The 20,533-nt window shown below is 45.6% G+C and overlaps 1 protein-coding gene across 2 annotated transcripts in view; it reads left to right on the top strand.

Annotated features, from left to right (window-relative positions):
- LOC126278060 (reticulon-4-like) overlaps positions 1–20,533 on the top strand; it is a 339,771-nt gene that overhangs the window by 147,022 nt on the left and 172,216 nt on the right. The window lies entirely within an intron of this gene.

The raw sequence follows: 20,533 nt of genomic DNA, 5'->3' as shown, positions 1-20,533 counted from the left end.
TAAATCTGTCAGTGTGCATGTCGCTGTATTTTTTTTTTTTTTTTTTTTGTGCTACCGTGGCTTTCAGCTTCGTATGTATCTACATCTACATCTACATGATTACTCTGCAGTTCACAATTACGTGCCCAGCCATTTCTCCATGTGTAGGTGAAGCCAACGAAATATTTTCACTCTCTAAGGAGAAAGTTGGTGATGGAAATTTCATGAGAACGTTCCGCTGCAGCGAAAAAGCCTTTGTTATAATGTCTGTCACCCCAATTCGTGTATCATATCCGTGGCACACTCTCGCGATAATACAGAACGAGTTGCCAATCTCTGAACTTTATCGATGTCCTCCGTCAATCCCATCTGATGTGGATCCCATATCCCACATCGCACAGCAATACTTCAGAAGAAGCGAATGTGAGCGTCTCTTTAGTGAACCCGTTATATTTTCTAAATGTTCTGCCAATGAATTGCAGTCTCTGGTTTGCTTTGCCCGCAACGTTATCTATGTGATCGCCTCAATTTAAGTTCTTGGTAACTGTAATTCATAAGTAGTTAGTTGAATTTGCAGCCTTCGGATTTGTGTGATTTATCGTACAACCGAAACTTAGGGGATTCCTTTTAGCACTCATGTGTGACTTCTCAGTTTTCACTATTTAGAGTCAGTTGCCACTTTTCGAACAATAGAGATGCTGCAGTTGTTTTTGACCATTTGATGACTTTCCAAGACGGTACATGACGGCATCATCTGCAAACAATCTAGGTTGGTTCAGATGGCTCTGAGCACTATGGGACTTGACATCTGAGGTCATCAGTCCCCTAGAACTTAGAACTACTTAAACCTAACTAACCTAAGGAAATCACACACATCCAGGCCCGAGGCAGGATTCGAACCTGCGACCGTAGTGGTCAAACAGTGTAGGACTACTCAGATTGTCTCCTACGTCGTTCATGTAGATGAGGAACAAGAGAGGGCCTAAACACTTCCTTGGTGAACGCCAAATGTTACTACTGTTTTACTCGACTGTCCGTGTACAGCCTTCAAAGAGGATGTTACCCGACCCGAAAGGCTTTCGCGTCAAGTCCTTACACCCTTAACAGTGGGCGAGAGTGGGGTGTAGTGTAGTGCATGGTCGCGGTCGCGTTCGTGTTAATGATGGCGCTTAAAATATGTTCATATCGAAGTTTCTTAACATGTGTGGAATGAAAAGTTACAACTGTGCCAAAAATTGTCATTGCATTAAGTAAAGTGTTTTCCTCTATAATGTTACGAAGTGCAAGTGCACAGCAAAGAAAGGAGAGAATTAATCGAAAGCAGTTCATTCCTTTTGGGTTCCGATTCATCCATAACCAGGACGCATCTGGAGAGACGACTCACTCGTATCGAAATGCGATCTAGGTTTAACGAAAAGTGAAATCGGTGCAAATTATTTTATTGGCCGTTACGGGTACTTTAAATGTTTGCCTCTCATGAAATAAGTGTCGTGGAGTACTGAAGTTCCCGTGTTTAGATTTTCCCTCAAAAAATAAGTCACACAAGTCTCTCCGGATTTGGGACTTGGTCTGGGGCATGCAGTACGAGGTATCATAAATTTATGTTCGGCGGCGCGAGGTCGGACGGCCGAAGGGGTGGAGGGAGCAGCCTGGCTGGCTGGAGTCCCGGGATCGTGTGAGTCAGCGCGCCGTATCACGGGACGTGGCGTGTCCGCAGCGCAGTGCCGCGTGGCTTGGTCGATACCAGCTGCGGCGGGGCCCAGTGACTCATCCGGGGTGTCTGCCGACCCCGCAGAACGTACTGGGTCACCACTTGCTGCCGCCCCATTACACCGGCCACTGGCTCTGTGCAGAGTGGGGGGAAAGTCCCACCTGTTAGGCCGCTATTACACTGTCATTTCTTTGACATAAATACTTGACATATCAACTTTGACAAAGAAATTTGACGGTGTAATAGGGAATCCAGTCAAATCTCGCCTGTAGTCAAATAAATATGATCAAATATAGGGCCTCGTTATAGGTTTGATCATAAAAGTCGCTTGTCTTCTGTTCATTGCAGTGTGAAATGTTACCACTTGGAGCGCTAGCATCGCTGCAGCGTTGTCACCAGTAGTGTGTTTGTAAATATCGCTGCGAAGTTTAATTCGTGTGTGCCGTCAACTACAAAATTAACAGAAATGTACAAAACTAACAGGAATGTACAAAATCAATAGAAATGTACAAAATTAATAGTAATGTATGAAGCTGATGAGGCGCTTATCGACGTGAGACACCCTCAGTACAAAAACGGATTAAGAAGACTGAAGAGCTATAAAAATGGTTCAAATGGATCTGAGCACTACCAGACTCAACATCTGAGGTCATCAGTCCCCTAGAATTTTGAACTACTCAAACCTAACTAACCTAAGAACATCACACACATCCATCCCCGCGGCAGGATTCGAATCTGCGACCATAGCGGTCGCGCGGTTCCAGACTGCAGGGCCTATAACTGCTCGGCTACCCCAGCCGGCAGCTATAAAAAAAACTGCGAAGGTCGCTACTCCCACGAGAAACCAAAACACACACAAACACACACACACACAAACACACACACACACAAACACACACACACACACACACACACACACACACACACACACACACACAGAGGAGGGTAGGCACATGCTTTGAGGGGTGAAAGTATTAGTGATTCTTAACAAAAAACTTCATATGGACGTATGTCTTATTTCGAATGGTTTCCGAGATGGAACCACATTTAATATCAGTTTCGTACGTTTTTCTTGAATTACTCGAAAACCGCTCTCTGCAGTGAAAACTTGTCGGCTACAAAATTAAAGTATATTAAATTTCCTGCAAAAAAGGCCCTATTCATTTTTTCTCTAGAACTAATGGCTTGTGCGGAGAGCGCGCGAGAATGTTGGAAAAACTCGCTCGATGCGCATGCGCTGTAGGTTACGTACATTTTGTAGGCCATTTTGAGATAGCGCATTGAGGTAGCAAGTTGAGATCAACAGTCTGATAAGGGACACTTGCGGCCTATCAAGTCAGGAAACTACCTCAAATTAGCCGTGTCGTCGCGTTCTTCGGGATAGCAAAACAACTAGCTGGATTTAATTCACTAATTCTTTTAACAATTCCACATCTTCCTCTGTCGTGTGGACCAACCTCCGACTGCTCTCTGTCTATAGTGGGCCGAGAATACAAAATTTCAGGCATTACCTCTCACCACGGAAAGAGCAATGGCCAACGGTATATCCTCTAACGAGCGTGAACAACGGCGTTGGTGTAGAGTTGACAGTGCTAGCAGACAAACAGCACTGCGCGCAGTAGCCGCAGGAATCAATGTGGGACGCAAGACGAATGTACTCGTTAGGACTCAAGGGGTCCCAGGTTGAGGATTTTCTCTGCCCGGGGCTGGGCGTTTGCGTTGTCCCCACCATTTCATCATCATCCGTGAAAGTGGCGAGATTGGACTGTGCAAAGATTGCGGTTTTGTACGGGCGCTGATAACCTCGCAGTTGAGCGCCCGACATACCAATCATCAACATCATTATTCTCCGTTAGAACAGTGCGTCGAAATTTGGCGCTAATGTGCTATGGCAGCAGACGTCTGATGCGAGTGCTTTTGTTAACAAAACATCGCTTGCAACGCCTCTCCTGGGCTTATAAACAAATCGGGTGGACCCTAGGCGACTGTAAAATTGTGGTCTCGTCAGATAACCGATTTTGTTGTTAAGAGCTGATTCTAGGGTTCCAGTGTGGCGCAGACACCAGTAAGTTATGGATCCAAGTTGTCAACAAGGCAGTGAGAAAGATTGTGGTGGCTCCATAATGTATCATTGGCAGAACATTGCGTTCGGCTACTTCGAGAATAAGTACAGCCATTTATGGAATTCATGTTAACAAACAACGGTGGACTTTTTATGGATGGCAATGTGGCATCTCATCGGCTACAGTTGTTCGTGCAATCTAGCCGATGCGAAAGTTCGTTATTCAGGTATTGTCTTGGCAGAAGAAAAATTGGTCATACAGCTTCGTAAAAAAAAAAAAAAAACTGCTCATACAGTTTACAGAGCCGTGAACAGTCCCTTGCTGACATGCAGGATCCATGGATTCCACACACGTTCCGTCCATCCTCTCGATAAAATTTGAAACGAGACTCGCCCGATCAGGCAACATGTTTCCAGTCATCAACAGTCCAATTTCGGTGTTGAAGGGCTCAGGCGAGGCGTAAAGTTTTGTGTCGTGCAATCAAGACTAAACGAGTGAGCCTTCGGCTCCGAAAGCTCGTATCGATGATGATTCGTTGAATGGTTCGTACGCTGACATTAGTTAATGGCCCAGCATTGAAATCTGCAGAAATTGGCAGAAGGGTTGCACTTCTGTTACGTTGAACGCTTCTCTTCAGTCGCCGTTGGTCCCCTTCTTGCAGGATCATTTTCTGGCCGCCGCGATGTCGGAAATTTGATGTTTTACCTGATTGCTGACATTCACAGTTCATAAGTGAAATAAAATGGTCGTAGAGGAAAATCTCCACTTCATCGCTGCCTCGGAGATGCTGTGTCCCATCGCTCGTGCGCCGACTAAAACACGCCGTTCAGACTCGCTTAAATCTTGATAACCTGCCAGTGTAGAAGCAGTAACCAGTCTAACAACTGCGCCTCACACTTGTTTTCTTACATAGGAGTTGCCGACTGAAGTGCCATACTCTGCCATTTTACATAATTCCGTATTTGAATATGCATGCCTATACCAGTTTCTCTGGCGCTTCAGTGCACAAACCAACTTACATAAGACAGCGCTTCCTAGCGAGACATGTGGAATTATTTGTTACCAGCATGAAGTGCATTGGATTACAGATAACATTATCTAAATGAACAGAAGGGTTAACATTTTCTTTCGCTGACCCATTCTATTGTGTCGAATATGATTGGAATTACGTCGGGCTATGCTGCCTTGCTCCATTTTAGCAATTTCAGCGTTTTCTCAACACCGCTGACACTAATACAAGAATGCAACGTCTTTTTAGTGAACAACACTGGGGCTGCACTTGAGTTCTCAGTGTATAATACGCGGAGAAGTCAGTCAGGATTTCTCTCCTACAGCTCCGGACAGTAGCCAACATCAATCATAAAATTGATGGATTAGACGTTTTAACGATTCTTGCGTTTCTCCGTGCGTTTGGCTGTGCGATAAATCGTTACCGCCTTCAGCTCATGTCTCTGTAACTGGAGCACTTCCGTATGCACAAACAAATAAGATGTGTATGGGAAATGAATGTAATGTGTTTCAAACGACGTCTTCCACTCCCATTGTTGCTTATCACATCTGACGAGGGATACTCGTCCAGTCGGTCTGCGTATGCCGACCACTGTTTTCAAAACAAAGAAAATTCGTCAACCCTCTGCTACAGATCAATAAATTCCTCGATGATAGTTTCCTTTAATAACGCAACAGTACTGAGCGAAGACAACCACCCTTAATAAGACCGGCAACTAATCCGTTTACCATGAAGAAATAAGTATTTATAATCCACTTAAACAGTAGCCTCTATAACAAAGTGCAGCAGTTTTATAGCATCAGTAACAGACTACATCGAAACGTAAGCAAATAGAAGACACCTGGCTGAGGTGAGCTGACAAACCTTTTGACATACATTCAAGAAGACCGTCTACGTTCAAGCTGTGAGAACTGAAGAGCGTGGATCAACTTTGCGTCACACATGGCCGTCGATGTGTGGTGGTCATGTAATACTAACTTTCAGGATAATTCCTCGTACGTTTAATTTCGCAAACGAGGGAAATGCCTTTCCAGTGCTACTGCTTGCAGCCATATGCCTGTAACCACCGTCAAATGCCAAGTATTTTCCTCATTACAGCCACGGTGTGTCGGTTCACTAAGCAGTACTGAAATCATAAATAGCTGCAATTTTCCATTTAGAAAATAATCCCCTCTCGTATTTTGTATGTATAGTAAATTCTGTTGTTACGTGTTTCTCTGCAGCGTCTTACAAAGCGTTTCTTTGAAAGCATTTTCCCACTAGTCGTACTATACCGAAGACCACCACATTTGTGCCACCTCATAACTGACTTAGACTAGAAATTATTCTATAAATTTTTCTTATTGAACATTTTTGCCGTTTAGATTGTTCTCACTTTGCCTCAGTTGAGAAAAGTATCATTTCGTCACAATTTCGAACTGATAGCAATTTTATAGTATTTGGCCACGTACTGAATGAGACGCAAAGACGTAAAAGGACTTAAAATAGTGTTAAAATGGCTATATTCTGTGAGCTGTTGCGTAATTGCTCAGTTGTACAAGACCCAAGGTTCAGTCCTCCTTCGATTGTAAACTGCTTTCTTCAGTCGGACTAACTTCCACCACCACCACCCACCACCACCAAAACAGCAGTTGACCGGCGTTCCCTGGTGAAACGTTCTTGTGATGCCTCGTGTAAGGAGGAGAAATGCGTACCATCACGTTTCCGACTTGGATGAAACGCCGTGCTGGATCCCAGCGGCCTCGCACCACTAGCAGTCGACATGACAGGCATCTTATCGGCATGGTTGTAATGGATCGTGCAGTCCCATCTCGATCCCTGTGTCAACAGATGGGGACGTTTGCAAGACAACCACAATCTGCACGAACAGTTCGAAGACGTTTGCAGCAGCACGGACTATCAGCTCTGAGACCATGGCTGCGGTTACCCTTGACGCTGCATCAAAGACAGAAGCGTCTGCGATGGTGTACTCAACGATGGGTGCACGAATGGCAAAACGTAATTTTTTCGGATGAATCCAGGTTCTGTTTACAGCATCATGGTGGCCGCATCCGTGTTTGGGGACATTGCGGTGAACGCACATTGGAAGCGCATATTCGTCATCGCCATACTGGCGTATCACCCGGCTTGATGGTATAGGGTGCCATTATTTACACGTCTCGGTCACCTCTTGTTCGCATTGACGGCACTTTGAACAGTGGACGTTACATTTCGGATGTGCTGCCGTGGCTCTACCCTTCATTCGATCCCTGCGAAACTCAACATTTCATCAGGATAATGCACGACCGCATGTTGCAGTTCCTGTGCGGGCCTCTCTGGATACAGGAAATGATAGACTGCTGCCCTCGCCAGCACATTCTCCAGATCTCTCACCAATTGGAAACGCCTGGTCAATGGTGACCGAACAACTGGCTCGTCACAATACGCCAGTCACTGCTCTTGATGAACTGTGGTATCGTGTTAAAGCTGCATGGGCAGCTGTACCTGTACACGCCGTCCAAGCTCTGTTCGATTCAATGCCAAGGCGTACAAGGCAGTTATTACGGTCAGAGGTGGTTGTTGTGGGTGCTGATTTCTCAGGATCTCTGCACCCAAATTGCGTGAAAATGTAATCACGTGTCAGTTCTAGTATAATATTTGTCTATCCCGTCTATCATCTGCATTTCTTCTTGGTGTAGCAAATTTTAACGGCCAGTAGTGTATGAAGTCGCATCGCGATCGAAGTTTCACGCCTTCAGCACATTCTTTTCCTTAAGTGACCGATGCAGTGAATTAGGAAACTGCAAGCATAAATTCCCCCCGTTAGAGCAAATTTTGAATTGAGTAACTAGTTAACTTGTATGTTAACTACTGTTTTGCAGGTTTGTTGACACTACCAACTACGGTTGTGACTAACAAATTCTTACGAAGTACTGAACTGTATAGTTCTCCTTTACAGTCAGGGTACTAAAGATAAGTTTTGTTACGAAATGGCTTCATACTGTGTCTAAAGACTGCTGCCCCGTTAATTCACTGTTGGCTAAGATGACCTGCAAAGCCACGGACATTATGAAAAAAAATCTGCTTCAAGCGATGGGATTTCGGAAAGTGAGTTAAAACATAATTATGACAGTCCAGGTAACTGCACTGCTGTTCAAAATGACACGGGTACGTGACATAACGTGTGATCAGTCAGCAGGCTTCTGCGAACGACGATCGAAACGTTGTACCACGATTTACATACATATAATCTTGTCAGTGTTATTTCCGCAGGTCAATTAATGGCAATAAGCCGAAGCAGGCCTGTCGTGTAAAATATTTAAAAAATAAAAAATACCTTATGGCAGGTAGTTCTAGAGCATTCATTTTTACTATGTTCTGCCAGTCGTTTACGCGTAGAAATCCGTTACTTGGTCGGGGAGACAATCGAGAACCGCTGTGTGAACGCCCTCATCGTTCGAAAACTGCGTTCTCCCCCTTCCTCCCCCCCCCCCACACCCAAAAAAAACTTTCAGCTTGCCGAAGAGATCGAAATTTCTTGGTAAAAGATCGCGACTCCCTGATCAGCATCACCCACCTCTGTGCAACTGTGGTCAATTTTTTCGCGTCATTTGACGAGGTCGAGACACGACGCGACATTCTAGTTATTCAACGTAATCCCAGAATTCCAGCGTGAATTTATGTGTAATTTAAAAGCTTTGACCACAAAAATAAGTCTGTCCCGCGTTCTTACGTTTCCAGTTGCCGCGCCATTTCACTTCCTTTGCAGAAAACTAGGAAACTACTCATAGACACTTAATCTCTCTTGTTGCGCAATAGTCTTAGCGTGGGACAACTTGAGTAACGTACTTTCTGAAGTCCCTACGTACAACATACGAGCGGCCGATAATAATCTACCTCCAGTTATCGCAGAGAAGATGTCACAGAGGGAGTCTTCCACTAATTACGTAATACACCGTCGAGTGTAAGTTGGCAGGCAGTGAGAATATGGAGAGTGTGTGAGGAAAAGTGTTCATTGGGGGTCAATGATGAGAGGGATAAGCTGTACCGTTAATGTTGGTGGAGTCGTTGTGTCGGTAGGGACAGCGAAATGGATTATCATTATGTGGAAAAACGAATATATGTATGCTTTACGCGAATTTGGCTCTTGTTTCTCCACTGAAAATGCCTGTGCATTTCCTGCAAAGTAGCCAGCATTATATTGTTAAATAGCTTATTTTACGCAGCCAACGAAGACATAGACACTAAACGAAATGTGGTGAAATTCGTGGCAGACTTTCGTGTAGACATTTGAAGATTTGAACAAGCACCTGACGCACGTCGGGCACGAACGGAAAGTAACTGATCTGTTGTTAAGTTAGCGGGAGAAACATTTTTACATACGCTAACAACGGAATGACCTCGGTAAGATGGTTACTTCTATATTATCATTAAGGTAAACAAAATTCTACAATGTGAATAATGTCGAAAAGTGGTTAAAGGAAAAAGTCACCTTCCCGGTTTTCTCCTGATCCTGTTTTATAGAATTAAGTTGGCGTCGCTGGCTGCCGCGATAAACTGGACTTTGTAAAGCCACCGGCTTTCCTCCGATGTACCGTGATGTTATCGGTATGGCGAACACTGCGATCGTATGATACGGACTGCGGCATTGTATTATGATGATGCAATGCCGATATCTGGCAGGCTTAACCTTTCAGTCTGACCAGATTAAATCATCCGTACCCTACTAGTCAGTGTTGTTTTCATAGGTGTTACATCCCTTAAGCTGCCGCCTTAGCGGCGTCTAAATTGTGTGCCAAGAGAAGGTTGCTGAGTTTGATGCTCCAGCATGTGCTTGAGTTCTTGGCATCACAGTGCCCTCAGACATGGTTGCTTCAAGGGAGGGAGCGGTCATGGCCTGCTCTTCTTCAATCGCGTCTAGGGCTCCGTCGTGGACGGGGCAGCAATCCGCAATCTTCCATTCTTACTGCCTCTCGCAGAGACTTCTAATTTCATTCGGCAAGCAGTAAGTGATTCATTTTCTCTTCTTTCGTTTGTGTGAGACACTTTCTTACAAGCTTCACTGTTTTCGTGAGAGTAATGCGTGAGAAAGAAATCTGAAGTGTTACAAATCGTAGTTTCCGTCAGGTGTTTGGAACTGGACTGTCACGCAGAATTCCTCGCCTTTAGTCGACAGCGATGTCTGCTAATCCTAACTGAACAGCGTCCAAGACACGATCTGATCTGAGAGGAGGGTGTACAGACTTCGAGCATGACATGAATGCACTGGCCTAAACGTGCGCAGAGGACGGTCGTGACGTGCCTAACTGGTCTCTGTCACGTCGAAACTTCTGTGCTGTCCTCGTGAAGTAAGATAGTAAATTTTAACTAGTTCCTCAATTTAGATAGAAAATAGTGTTTTGTGAGGACACACTTGCATGTAAACCACCTCGTAGCTTTATGGTACTGGAACCTTCCGTGAATCGAGAGAAAATATGTCTGTTTCCTGTATAAAAACAATAAAAATACTGCACAGTGTGTAGAAGTCTTGCAGGAAGTTGAAAGCCCAGTGTATCATTCCATCGAAAGATGCTACAGATACCTTACTCATTTAGAAACTCTTTCTACTCTCTGAATTTCTTGAGACACAAGTAATGAAATTGAGAGAGATTGGTTTTGCGTTAGTAATAATATAGGACTTGGAAGGAGGTTTTTTTTTATCTACCCGGTAGATAACAGCGTTTGTGCAAACAGGACTGTTGATAAGGGATAAAGGTACCTAGCTTTATGGCAAAAGTCGGGAATATCTACTTTATACTGACATTTAAAACACCATTACCGTCTTTCCTCAACCCCTTGCTTTTTTTCGTTATATAAGCACCAGAAAATAAGTTCAACACAAGCGCACTGCCTAATTAGTCAAGAAACCTCTTGTTTCTAGGAAAAGCGATTACATGCAGTCACATAAATCTATTAAAAAAGAGAAAAAATAGCAATAATATTTTAATTGTTAGAGGAATCGTATGACGGCAGTGAAATGAAAACGAGACAGAGCGAAAAAAGGTAAGTAAACCGTTAAATTATTTCAAAAGTAATCGCAATAACTAAAGACTTTTACGCCACTGAGAGATGAGAAGTTCTATGCCTTCATGAGACAATTTTTGCGGTAGCCTATGCAACCATGGTTGTACCCAGTTGTGCACCTCTTCGTCCGAAGCAAGCAGATGGCCACGAATGTCTTTAGTCAGGGCTCCCGAAATATTGAAATCGCCTGGGAGGAGATCGGGGACTGTATGAACGGTGTGTAAGAGCTTCCCAGCAGAAGTTTTGTAACATAGTCGAAACAGTAATAGTACTAGGTGCCGGGAAAGTCATAATCACCTTTTTCTTTGACTATCAGGGCTCGCTGCTCATTGGCTTTCTAGAATATGGGGCTACAATTAAAGGAAAGGACATCGTGGATACTTTTCGGCTTTTTCGACGTCTTCGACGAGAACAAAGCAAAACGAAGTTCTGTTCAATTCATTCATTTAATTCTTCAGAAATATTGTGGTCAGACCAGACTCCTGAAGAAGCGGTCGCAGCAGATTGATACGTGGACAGTTCGCAAAAATTCACCATTTTGTTGCAGGTTAGTTCCGATATACATCGGTATTGTCAGTGAGATTGACAACGGACGCCTGTTCCGTTACTTTTTAGTAAAAGCTCTTTTGTTTTTGAATCGTCTGATGTAAAATAAGTGATTTACATTACTCTAATTCCTTCACTTCTGTGGAAAGAAATAATTTTCACAATATCAATGTTTAAACAATGTCTTCTGGCGTAAAAATGTGGTTCCATGTTCATTATTTCAGTATGATAGTTTGTGGATCACTAAGGCAGACATGCGTCCGATCGTGAAAAGTTGCCACACAACTTGTCGGAAAAAGTGGCCAAGGTATTTACCCCAGTATGAGTAGTTACTTCCAGGAAACATGCATAATACAACAGATAAAACATTTCTAATTCCTTTTGTATGCAAAGCTGTCCTCCGCTAACCTACCCCTTAGTGAGAATCTTAAATTAATTTACATTACTTAAAACCGTGCCGGCCGTCGTGGTCGAGCGGTTCTAGGCGCTTCAGTCTGGAACTGAGCGACTGCTACGGTCGCAGGTTCGAATCCTGCTTCGGGCATGGATGTGTGTGATGTCCTTAGGTTAGTTAGGTTTAAGTAGTTCTAAGTTCTAGGGGACTGATGACCTCAGATGTTGAGTCCCGTAGTGCTCAGAGCCATTTGAACCATTTTTCTGTTGTGTTATATTTGGTCTAATAGAAAAGTCCGATTGAAAACTGTCTGCTGCAGCCGCTTGTCATTCTCTAAGATACTTGTGGCTTGATGATTTCTAGAAAATATGCCGGGAAATCAGAACAACAGACATGGGATCCTGTTGCGGTGGCACTAACCTCAGAACACCCTAAGGTGGGGAAAAGTGGTCACTATGTAACCTTCAGTAAGTGCATAGAGATCCAGTAGGTTATCTTTTTTTTTTCTCTTAAATTTTTTTTTGTTGAGACGCCTTAAGAAATCTAGATTCAGAATGTGTAACGGGGTTAGATATTCAATTCAGCAAGCCATGATTACTGATATAAGCTATTTGACTGCCCTCTTGTGTTGTGTTGTGTTCTGTTGTTGTCCTCCTTCCTATGCGGCCCGAGATGTCGCCCTAACCTACAATGGCAATATTGGTTCTTATCCAAAAACATTTGACGACCACTGGTATAGAAGCAGCGAAGCCCGTGTGTGTGTATTTTAAAGTGAGTGGAAATATGTTAATGAATTGCACTTCCTTATTTGGAAGCTTCACCTGCCGATCCCCGTTAGAAGGGCAGACATACAGACGAAAGCCTGCCGTGTGATCGCGCAGTTAATATTAAAAAAATTAAAACCATGCCATACGTTCCCCCAAACGAGGCAAAAGCGAAGATGGTTCCTGTTGCAACGCGAAGTTTACTTCCTCCCCTCGACTTTTTTAGCCAGAGTTTGTGCTCCAACAGCGAGGATCCTAACCAGACGTTTCGCACAATATCTTTCGCCCTCTACTGGCTATTTACGTGGCCAATTAGCTTTTTATGACAGTATTCCTGTAGCAAGTCAGGGGTTGGGAGTAAAACGTTGCTTCGTATCCCCCTGTTGCCAGAAGTGCGATTCCTGATCGGTATTACAATACTGAAACTGACAGCGTTGTGCGTGCTGACTTCGAAGCAGAGAAGCATCCCCATTTCTTCGCTGACTTGGGCAAGCATCCGGCGAGCGGAAGGCGGGTAGCAATTAGCAGCCGTGGTGCGCGCTAATGGTCGGCATAACGCACACCAGCCCGTCCGGACGGCTCCTCGCAACTTCACAGCAAACATCTAACCACGGCTTCCCGCCGCTGTTCTGGAGGGTGCCGCGTCTTTTCCTTCACCCACCGCAGCTCTGTCGCTCGGCGTCCCTTTTATTTTACGTGATGGTCTCGTCTTTTCGGTAGCTCTTTTCATCCTGGATCGTTCTTGAATTATGAGCAGACTTGGAAAGGAATAAAACCGACGCAGAGAGGGAGATGCGGGGAAGGGAGGGAATAGTGAAGAAACTGTAGCTCAGCAAAGAGAAAATGTTATCACTAAAACGAAAAAAGTCGCTCGAATAAGTTAGAACACGCAGGGAGAGGGCTGGGATCAATCGAAACCTCAAGGACGTGAACAACAATGCTAGTGCGATAAGTAGTATGACCGTTCGGTACCAGACCACTCCTCTGTGACGGCAAGGTCAGAGTTTGAAGAAAAGCAATGCGAGGATATATCAAAGTGCCAGTGTGCCTCGACGATATCAAAGTGCGCAATATTTCCTTGTAGTTCAGACGTGGCATAAAGGTAGGCCTCGGAAAAGTGAATTCTTTCTGACCTGCTGTAACACTTCGGAACGTAGGCGCCATCATGCCGCGTTCTCGGATTCAGAATTTAGACTCCGCAACCGCCAACGGCCAGCCATGCAGTGGTTGGCAAAGTTTCCCGACAAGTTCAGTAGTCCAGCTTGGCAGTGTCCCACGCTAATGACCGCACACTCATTAGCCGCTGTTGTTGAGCGGCATAACCGACAAATCAAAGTGCAGTTAAGTAGGCGCGCCATTCTCCACAACACGCGAAATGGACTCCTACATATTGCGGACAATTTGAGCGGGTATACACACTGTTTCGTGTAACTTCTGATCCGATGTTACTGTGTGTCGATGAAGCAGCCCCTGGAGCCGCTTTTCACTGGGACAGTGCCCCGCTACACAAGCCGAGGAATGTAGAAAGCCGCCTTCCAAGACTGACTGAGATCACTGTTTCTCTAGCCCGTACGTTCATCGACGTGCTCCCCCGTCAAAAACCCCTTTGACTTCATTGGTAGGAAGCCTGTCAAAGCCCTCCAACTGTTGATGCTTAGCGGACTCCGGTACAACGCGGAGAAAGATTCCGTGGACGCATGTGCTAGGTTTCGTAGCGTTTTGCCACAGCATTTGGAGGCTTCGAAAATTCAACATGGTTCCAGTTACCACAATGTATACTCTTCTGTAATCGTCGCCTTCGGTGTATGTATCATGAAAGTGACGGTGGAGTGCTTTGCCACGTGTGTCGCGCGTGCATTCACGCGCCTGAAGTTTAACCATCTTTATCCAGCAGAAGCTTACCGATTTTAAACCAGTCGAGAGGCCGCGTTTACTGACTGACCTACCCAGTTTTCAGCAGATGCACTACCGTGGGAGTGCTGTTGATTTTCTCTTATGTGCGGCAACTTTAAGAATGGAAATAATGAGAATTAAAAAGTTTTTATCTCTCTCTCTCTCTCTCTCTCTCTCTCTCTCTCTCTCTCTCTCTCTCTCTCTCCCCCCACTTCCTCACCTTTAGATAGCTTACACGATTATTGATTTGATACTTCTAATTGTACTTAGTGTTCAATGGTCACGTATTTGCCTTATTTGCCTTTTACTTCTTGATTCGTTTTGAGATTGATTTATTTCGCCCGCCATCCGTGCGCATTTAAAATTTTTTATTTAGTGAGAGCGACCTTGTGGCTTTCGAGAGAAATTAGGTGCAGTAGAGCTCAACTGCTCTGTCGTCCAGACGGCAGAATGTGAGAAAGCAGTAGTTATAACAACGATTGCGTTGTCTACCGGATAAGGACTGTCAGTTTATAATACCGCCAGCTGTAAAGCGTGCGGTTGATGCTTATAATCATTACGCCTCCGCGTAGAAGTCAGTAGTGTCTCCATCAGTGTGTTCCGGTTAATCTTTTGACAATGCCTATGCGAAATGCTCACCACAGTGGCATAAACATACACCATCCTTCTGGATGTAGTATCTCTTGAAGGGAACGAAAGCTCTGATACGCGTAGTTTCTCAGAGGATAGCAATTAAGGAAGTCGGTGTCCATCCGACAAAGGACCTTTAAGATATCGAAAACTAGTGATCCAAAACTGGCGTACATTCGGTCCCGCAGAGGGAAGAAAATTCTGGGCTCTTTGGCTTTGATGGTTTTCGTGCTTTGTAAGTAGCTTTATGATAGAAGACAAGATTCGTAATTAGCATATTTTGCATTTAATAAATCGTATTACTCATAATAACTGCAAAGGCATTTCTGTATCAGACACAATTTCCGTTTTTCACGCATGCCATGACAAAAGAAGGCACTTTCCACTTATATTTGATCACATTCGATGCACCATGGACGTATAGTAGATACTACAACGTTGCATTATTACAGAAAAATCTAGTTCAGTTGCGGCTATCTCGATTATTTGGGCACACGTTCTGTCGCACAAGTAATCGAAAATAAAAGATACGCAACAGTACATACGTTGTGCCAGTAATAAAGGCTGAACGCGCCTTGGACACGTATGCCTCACGAACAATCAGCAGTGGGATCACGAACAGAGGGACTTTATGCTACAATTAAAGTGGAATGCCCTATCGGCTACTGCGGAAAGTGACGCATGTTTCATTGTTACGGCTCATTGTACACTCACGTTCAGAAAAAAGTCAGAACACTGTGAACAACTAGATACGGTCTTCATACTGACAGGACACGTACATAGGTATGTTGTGCAGAAATGATTAGCATTTCAGTCACCTCGCTTCAGGATAAATCTGTTGCCTAGTAGGCACAACTCCGCCATGAGACCTGTTGGCTTGTCCCATTGCGTGATAGCATCGACGCTTATAAGGCGCACATGGCGTCCTGTGATATAGCTATCCATGCTGCACCACCTTGTTCCAAATTTCATCTGTGGTAGTTGGCATTGGGTCACAACGTTGACCCGTCGTTTCACCACATCCTACAGATTTTCGACTGGCGACAAATCTGGTGGGGCAGGGAAAAAGGCTGACACCCTACCACACAAAGAAGGCAGGGTGGTGCATTGTCTTCTTGAAAAATGGCGTCTGGGGTGTTGTGCAGAAAGGGTACGGCTACGAATCGCAGGATGTCATTGACCTTGGTCACACTGGTCACAGTGCGGTGTACACGTGCCAACTGTGATTCGTGGTTACACACAACAGCACGCCTCACCAGGAGGCCTTGAGCTGGCGCTGTATGTCTTGTGCGAATGCAGTTAATGTGATGCCACACTCCCTGTTTGCGGCGAACCAAAATCAGTCAGAACCTGGAGTCTTCCGAAGACACTATCTGATGCCATTTCCGTCGCCAGTAACGTCGTTCCACACACAGTTGCCATCTAGCATGTTTCTGCACATTTGTCAAAGGTAGGCGTAAAAGTGGACGACGCCTACGGAACCCATGCCGTCATAAAAGGCGATGGACTGTCACCCCTGACAGCGTACGATGTGTTAACACTGTACCACTGTTGCTCCAGAGCCGAGGAGGACGCAGATCAGTCCTGCAGTGCCATTCGGATGAGGTGTCGACCTTCTCAGGGGGGTGCTCTGGGAGGTGCAACTTGACCCATCTTGTCATGTTCTACAGAACACCCTTAGGTGTAGTATGACTCCCATTTCCCAATAATAATAATAATAATAATAATAATAATACACGTTCCCACATACAAGTATGCACCACAAAATGTACTGGAGAATGATGAATACAAAATATAGTGGAACAGATAAAACAACACCACATAACAAACAGATATACGAAAGAAAACAGGAGAAAAAATTGAAAATACAACCAACTGGCTGAGGAAGTCAAGGATATGTGGCATCAGGATAAAGTTGACATTATACCAATTATACTGTCAACTACAGGAGTCATACCACACAATATCCACCAGTACATCAATGCAATACAACTACATCCAAACTTGTATATACAACTACAGAAATCCGTAATTATTGCTACATGTTCAATTACCCGAAAATTCCTAAATGCAATATAACATATACTGTACAGTTAAAAGGAAGTCACGCTTGATCAAGGTCCGCGTCACTTTCTACTTCTCACCAGACATAACATCTGAGATAAGAAAGAATAATAATAATAATAATAATAATAATAATAATACTCTAAAAGGAATTTACACGCGTTACTTCGTCGTGTGTGTGTGTGTGTGTGCAACCTAATGTTCTAATTATATTTAAGGGCTATAGAGAGGGTTAAAATAAACACCTTTTCCAGACCTTCCCACCATAAGGAATAAGATCATAAAATGATTCTGCATTTCGTACCCTCTGCCAGATATCGCTTGAATACCAGTGCAGCAAAGATGTAAGCTGGTTTATAATTAACGAGCAACCAGAAGCTGACACCTCAAATATGTGGTTAAAGTTGTTGATAGCTGCATGCCTCTCCGCTATGAGGTAAATCGTGTATGGCTCTGAAATGTGCAGGTGAGGCATCGTCGGACGCGCAGTGTATATACGTACACAAATCAGCCAGAACATTACGACCACCTACATAATACCCACCTTTGGCACGGATAACGACGGCAACGGGTCGTGGCTTGGAATTCCGTTGAGGCGGACTATGAGCTCCGACGCCCACGTTCAGATGTATTCGATCGGGTTCAGATCCGGCGAGATGGAGGGGCCAGTACATCAACTGGAACTAATCACTGTGTTCCTAATACCACTACATAACGCTCCTGGTCTTGTGACATGGCGCGTTGTCTTACTGAAAAATGCCTCTGGCACTGGGAAACATTATCGTCATGAAAGGGTGTACGTGGTCTGCAATCAGTATACAATACTCCTTCGCCGTCACGGTGCCTTGCTTGGGCTCCACAGGACCCACGGATGCCCGCGTGAACGTACCCTAAAGTATAATGGAGTCGCCGCTAGCCCGCCTCCGTACCGCAGTGCAGGGGTCAAGGAGCTGTTCCCCGGAAGGCTTCGCAATCGCGCCCTCCCATTGGCATAATGAAGAACGTATCGTGGATTCATCAGACCATGCAATGATATGCCACTGCGCCAACGTCCAGTGCCCATGGTCACGAGCGCATTTCATTGTAGTTGCCGATGTCGTCTTGTTTACATTGGCACATGCATGGACGGTCGGCTGTGGAGGCCCATCGTTGGGAATGTTTGGTGCACTGTGCATTCAGACGCATTTGTAGTCTTCCCAGCATTAAAACATGTTAGTTCCGCCACAGTTCGTCGTCTGTCCTGTTTTACCAGTCTGCCCGGCCCATGACGCCCATCATTTATAATGAGTTTCCGAAATGCTCGTGCCGAGCTTCCGGGCCATCACAATCCTCCCTCGGTCGAACTCAGTTAGATCACACACCTTCCCCATTATGCTACACACGGGCAGCACGCTCATTGATACTAGATACACTGTGCGCGTGCGTGTCTGATAGGCAGTCGTTCCTCGTTGTATCTCCGTCTGTGGATCCAGTGGTTAGAATAGGCCAGAGGTATTCTCTACCTGTCGTAAGAGGCTTCTATAGAATTGCGGGCCATATGGGGAAGGACACCATACGTGGAGCACGAGTTACCCGTAGTGCCCTTAGATTCGATCTCTTGAATCGCTTGTCATGGCTTTGCATCTCCACCTGCGATTCAACTATTTGGGCGAGGACACTCTCGGGATATGTCATCTTCTTCTGTTTTCTCCTGTCCTCTTAGGCCCCCATGACAATATTGGATTTCTCTGCGCCCAGTATCGAGCACGGTAGCCAGTCCGTTGTGGTGGGGCCGTTATGTACCCATTTGGTGGTAGCCCCCCTGACAACACAGAGATGGCACTGCTGATGCCTGAGCTGTGAACTCCCCATGTGTGCTAAGGAGCAGATGCCTATCTTCCTGGAGCGTCAGGACTCCCAGCAGTGGCCGTCATGTCAGTTGGCCTTCACTGTGGCTGGGTGGCGCCTGTGGGGAGAGCCCCTAATCGGAGTGAGTGGCATCAGGGCAGATGGCCTGCAATGAAACTGACTAAGCCATCTTTTGGTGGTGACCGTATGACACCAGCAGTCTCTAAGAAGGGCAAGATAAGTACAATGCTGACAGATACGACCCTAAATCGTTTCCCTCCCTCGCTACATCATGGGAGGAGCGTAGGGCTACAGAACGGAGATAGCCATATTCGCCTCGATTCTTAGTCTGTAGCAGAACTGATGGTGACTCCTATCTACGGAGCCGCAATTTTTCGGTGAACACCTTGAGGATAAGTTTGGAGAAGTAACAGCATTGGCAAAGATACGAAACGGCGTAGTCTTGATACACACAGCATCCCCAGCCGAATCCCGAGCGTTACTCGCATATGACAAGCTGGGCGATATTCCTGTTTCCGCCACTCCATCATGATCTCCTCTTGCAGTCTGAAGACGAGCTCCGCGCCAATTTAGAACGGCGGGGTGTTCATATCAGCCGGCGCGTTTACAGGGGACCCAGAGACAACAGGGTTGCTACTGGTGCCTTCATCTTGGCCTTCGAGGGTGATTCGTTGTTTACCGCTGTGACGTTAAACCGCCCCCTCCCCCTATGCGGTGCTTTAAGTGCTGGAAGTTTGGGCCCATGTCTTCCCACTGCACTTCCAGCGCCACATGTCGGGACTACGGACGTCCATTGCACCTAGATATGCCATGTGCGCCGCCTCCCACTTGCATGAACTGTGGGGAGTACCACTCTCCCTCCTCCCCAGACTGCCCAGTACTCAAAAAGGAGCGGAAAATACGGAGTTGAAGACCCTGGACCAGTTGATTTACAGAGGCTAAACATAAATTTGAAAGATAACACCCCATTCGGTTGACATCGACATACCTTACAGCTACGTCACCAGAGCCGTCCCAAATGTCAGTGGTTCCCCACTCTGTGCCACGAACAGTGGGCCCTCTGGGCCACCAGAATACATCCGCCACCTTGGTGGTAGGCGGCAAATCTTCCTCCGTTGCTCCCAAAGCACCTACTTCGGGAGCAAGGCCCCGCCAAACGTAGGGGACATCGGTCCCCTCTCCCCTGCCAGAGAAGCAACAGCCACCTCCAGCTCCTCTCGTGCGGAAGGGGTCCCTTGGGGCCCTCTCTCCAAGGTCTCCACTAAGGCCACGGCGGACACTCGGCTGTGGCTCAAGGAGACAAAAGCTGCTGGACAAAGAGCTTCATGGTCTTCCTCCGTGCCTGATGCTGCTTCAGATAAATATTCCCAGCAGGACCCTAACGAGAAGCGAGAGAGCAATCAAACTTAGTAGTAGTCTCTAAGAAACAGGACCCTCTGGTGGCCCCAACACCACCGCGCTTTATCAATACTGCATCTGAGGATGTGGTGGAGATCTTGGCATCTCCAGTGGACCTGGATCTCACTGATGCCTCTTCCACAATATAAATGGCTACAAATACTCAGTTGGTGGCAGCAGGTGAACCCGAGG

This window comes from Schistocerca gregaria, chromosome 6 (assembly GCF_023897955.1).
Source record: "Schistocerca gregaria isolate iqSchGreg1 chromosome 6, iqSchGreg1.2, whole genome shotgun sequence".
NCBI classification, from domain to species: Eukaryota; Metazoa; Arthropoda; class Insecta; order Orthoptera; family Acrididae; genus Schistocerca; species Schistocerca gregaria.
The sequence above is the reverse complement of the archived record's forward strand: the minus strand, read 5'-3'. Positions and strand labels throughout refer to the sequence as shown.